The following is a 4,709-nucleotide window of genomic DNA, read 5'->3' on the forward strand; positions in this document are numbered from 1 at the left end:
TGGCACAGCGCGGGGGCCATCGGCCTCTCGGCCCCCTGGGCACCCCGGGCTGTGCCCAGCTGCAGCTATAAACCCCTCATAAATAAGGACTTTTGCTGTGCCAAATGTTTCCTACCCAGAATTTATGTCTCCCTCACCCACAGGCTGCTCGCTGTGGTTTAAAGCACAACGTTGGCTCCTGCTGCTGCATGAGCACCTAGTGTGGGGCTGCTTTGAAGGAATTTGGTATCCAGGGATCTCCCAGCTACAGGATGAGAGGGCAGAAGGAGCTGTCCAGGGAGGTGGTGGAGTCACTGTCCCTGGAGGTGTTTAAGGAAAGACTGGAAGTGGCGCTCAGTGCCATGGTCTGGGTGACAAGGTGGTGTTCAGTCACGGGCTGGGCTTGATGATCTCAGAGCTCATTTCCCATCTAACTGATTCCAAGATTCTGCAAGTTTCAGGACTCGGAATGCAATTCCTCAGGTGGAGTCAGCCCAACTTTGGAGTCTCCATTTTCGTTTTCCTTGGCTGATGTCAGTGTGGCTCCCTGAAGTTTTGCTGCCAGTGAGAGGCACTCACTTTCAGGTTGAACATTAATTCTTCAGGAAAAATGGGAATCCTTTTGAAAATTTTCACTGCTAGGTGTCAGCCCTTCAAACTGCAAAAAGAATATATTCCAGTCACAGGGGTGTATATAGCTACAGTAATTAAGTCATAGCTGGGAGGTCCTGCTTTTCCCACATGGTGCCTTCGCTGACACAAACCTGGTTTATCTCTGGTTTTTCCTTCCCTGCCATTTACTAGAATTTCCTCCTTTTCCACTGGAAAAATAGAAAAGCTGGGGTACAAGAGTGATAGCAGCTGGTAAAAAAATTCTACAGCACCTGCTGGAACATAAAATTGTCAGCACAGTAGGATTATAACCCAGGGTAATTTTACACTGCAGCTGGCACTGCTGTGAAAGGATCTGTGTTCACAGGCAGTACAAGAGACAAAGTTTGGGAGGTTTTATTGTTGGACAAACTGAGCCCTCTGCAGGTGTTTAGTGCTGGCTTTGGTTCTGTCTACTTCCAGAATTTAGTTTGGTGCTTGGTTTGAAATTAAGGAGTTTTCAGTTTGTTATAAAAAATTGTGGTATCATCCCTTCCCCACCCCACTACATTTGTCTGCCTGAAGCAAAGCACTTTTCTCTCCTGACGGAGGTATGGGTGTGATGTGTTCTATTTCACCTCCCAAATCAAAAGAATGTATTAAAAATCCAAACTATTTGTAAGGAGGCCTTCCTTTCCCCCTCAGAAGCCTCAAGATTTTCCTTTTTGTTGTTGAAATCACTGCATTTTAGCTTCCTGGTCTACCACATGAGATTAAAATAAATGGTGCTTATTTAGCAGACAAGATTGGCTAATACTATAAAAAAGTATTAATGGAAACAAATATTGTAGTGGAAGCAGCTGGCCAGATCAGTCTTCTTGTTGTATTTACCCAGTGGAAAAACTAAATGTTGATCTTGCCTATTCCATGCTTATTTTTCACCAGTCTGTGTTTTCAGGTTGCTGCTTCCACCTAATAAAAAAAAAAAGATGTAGCACTTCCTATGCACATAAAATTATAATAGTTGAGTCTATTAATATCTCATTATTCAAAAAAATTATAAACTTGTGTTTGTTTAAACAGCAAGACTAGCTTCCATAAAGAAATAAGTAATCATTGCTGCTGTCAGATTTCCCCGCAATTTTCTTTATATCTGAGATTTCTTTCTGGTGCTTGTGTGATTGAATTTTTCCTGCCGGATTAGTCTGAAAAGGGAAATGAGTAAATGATGGGTCTTCACACTGTGCCTGGGCTGATGAAACTGAATATCAGCACTGTTCCTCTCTACTCAGGGCAGCTCCAAACAAACAAAAAAAAAAGGAATGTGGTTTCCCCGTGTGACTCAGCCCTGCCTCTAAAACACACCTCTAGAATACATCACAAGTACTTGCCACACAGGTTCAAAATGCCACTGCAGCTGCAATTTATTAATTTTAATTTTTTTCTTTTTTTTGCAGTCAGCATAAATTGTGTATATGGGGCTTGTACACAACTTACAGATCCAACAGACTGCACCTCTTGAACTCACCTCTTCAAAATGTGGAAAGCATTTCAATATCTGAGACATTTTTACAAAACAAAAGCCTTCCAACATGCACCATTTAGTAGCAAAGGTTTTCTCTGTACACCGATTTAAGTTTTGGGAAATTTGCAGAGATCCTGTAATTCCTAGTAAATGAGCCATTTTTGCTGTTGCCAACTTTGTATTGCTAAACAGATTTTATATGTATATATAATAATTTGTATTTATACCATATTTACTTTTAAAGTTGACACAGTGAATACATTCTGCATATGTATCCATAGTCTGAGGGTTACCTCAGTGATTCAGATATTGTTCTCCTAAAGAAGAACAATATAAAAATATTAAAGTTTATATCACCTAACCTGAGTACTTATGAGAAAATACCATTTGTTTGTTTCCACCTGGGGAATATCTGCTAAAGAAAAGTCAGAAAGAGAATTTGCTTCAGTCTGGGCTTTCAAGAAACCAAGCAAAACAACAAAAAAATGAATAGAATTTTTTTTTCTGTAACAGCCATGGCAGGAGGAGAGAGCACGGGGGTGTCTGCAGCTGTTTAGAAAGAGAGCAAAATCTGGAGACTCCTCACATAAGCACATGGTGTAATAGTAATACTCCTCCCTGGTTTTTGGCTTCAGCAATGTGAAAATGATAACTGTGACTGCTGCATGGTCCCTGTGCAAATTCTTATTGCTGCTCTGTATAGCAATAACTTAAGTATGACTACACTGCACTTTGTAGGTTCCCTCGTGCAGAACTTGAACCCTTTCCTAAAAAAACCACTTTAAAATATTAATTTAGCACTGTGTCTTACCAGGATTCAAAGAGAGCTATCAATATTGTTTGAGCTAAATGAAATGAAAACAAACAAATGACGTTTAAAAAAAATCTGCAACTTTTTAAACTGGTGTTGCAGGTAGAATGGAAAGCCTGTTTTTAATTTCTGCTGAATCTTTCACAATGAAAACTTTCTTAGAAAACTTTGTTTAGTGTTCTGCAGCGTCCCTTTCTCCAGGAAAAGCCAAAATAAGATGAATAAACACATTTGGGACACGGACACACAACGTTTGCCTGTGACAGTCTGGAAGATCAAGGAGTGCTGAGGCAGGGCAAGCAGAGCAGGAGAAACAGAAGCAGAAAGAACCATCACAAGAACTGCTCTGCTCTGATTTTCATCATCTAAATCATCATCTAAACCACCACCCTCCAGCTTGCCTTGCCTAGGCAGATGCTGAGCCATGCAGGGATATGTGTTTGAAAAGATAAACACATGGGGTGGGCGTTTGGAGAACGGCCCAGGGAGTTTTATACCCGCACTGCAGAGCTACCCACAGGGGAGAAGCAGTGATATGGCTGTTAGTTGTGGTTGGAATCACTCCCCACAGTGATTGCAAAACACTGAGAGAGAGAGAGAGAGAGGGGGAGAAGCTGTGGAAGGTAAAGGAGAAGCAGAAACTCGTAATCGCACAGTGCCACATGAAGGTCAGGTTAGGCTCACTGTAAAAAAGACCATGCAAAACTGGAAAAGTTGCATTTCTCCAGAACAGGCTAGTGTAAATACAGAATCTCCTTGCTGAAGAACCCAGTTGTTAGCACAGATGGCTAATGCTTATAGAGAAGTACTAGTTTTTGGTTAAAAAAAGGTTTTTGCCATGAAGTTACAGAGGTATTAACCCTACTAGTACATGAGAGTGCGTTGCTGTGGCTGGTTGTGTGACAGGACAACTTTAATTGTAAGTGCATGGTTAGGGAAGACATCAATTATTGCCATCTTCTGAGACTTTGTAATTAGTTTTATGAAACTGTCAGCTTTGTTTTCAAAGGCTAGTTATATGAACTTGTCAGATTAATCACAACTCAAAGTCTTAACAGATCCTTGACCCCTTAGAGGCAGGGGAGAAAAGCAAACCTGTTGTGTGAGTCAGTGCAAAATTAAACATCTTAAAGAAAATTAAACACTTGCCCTAAGTCTAATCTGGCATGTGACAGGTAACTGCAGGCATGGTGAGTTTCCCACATTCTCTGAGTTAAGGTGAGGGCTTGTGAAGATGATGTGCTCCACATCTCTGGGCAAGTATAGCACACAGAATTTCAGAAAACCAGATTTTAGCAGCCTGATTGTCTTTCACACATACTGCTTGCCTGCCAGTCAGGGAGCCTCTCTTCTGTTTTCACAGAGATATAGAGAGTTTGGGGCTCTGGAGGGTTTTAACTTCCACAGCTGCTCCTCTAGAAAATAATTTAGCGCTTTCTGGAGTGAAAATATCTCATTTCCACTTACCCACATCTGGAAGATTGTCATTATCAACTACTAAATAATTACTAAGCACAACTATTTTTGTTATGTTTGCACACCCAAAAATAGTAGTAGGGGTGGAAAGCCAACATTCTCCAGCAGGTCTTGGAGAGTGGATGGCTGTGGGGTGAACCCAGAGGGTTTAGGGAACCCTGACAGTTTACACACACACCTCTCCCCACCCTGCTGCCTGCATGGGGTCACTGGACACGGGGCTGGCCTTGTGTCCCTGTGCTGCAGTGTCACCTGTGTCACCCCCACAGAGAGCTCCCACCCAGCACAATCTAAACAGGGCAGGGCTGTCCCTGGAGGATTCCTGCT

This window comes from Geospiza fortis, unplaced genomic scaffold (assembly GCF_000277835.1).
Source record: "Geospiza fortis unplaced genomic scaffold, GeoFor_1.0 scaffold772, whole genome shotgun sequence".
In the NCBI taxonomy this organism is placed as follows: domain Eukaryota; kingdom Metazoa; phylum Chordata; class Aves; order Passeriformes; family Thraupidae; genus Geospiza; species Geospiza fortis.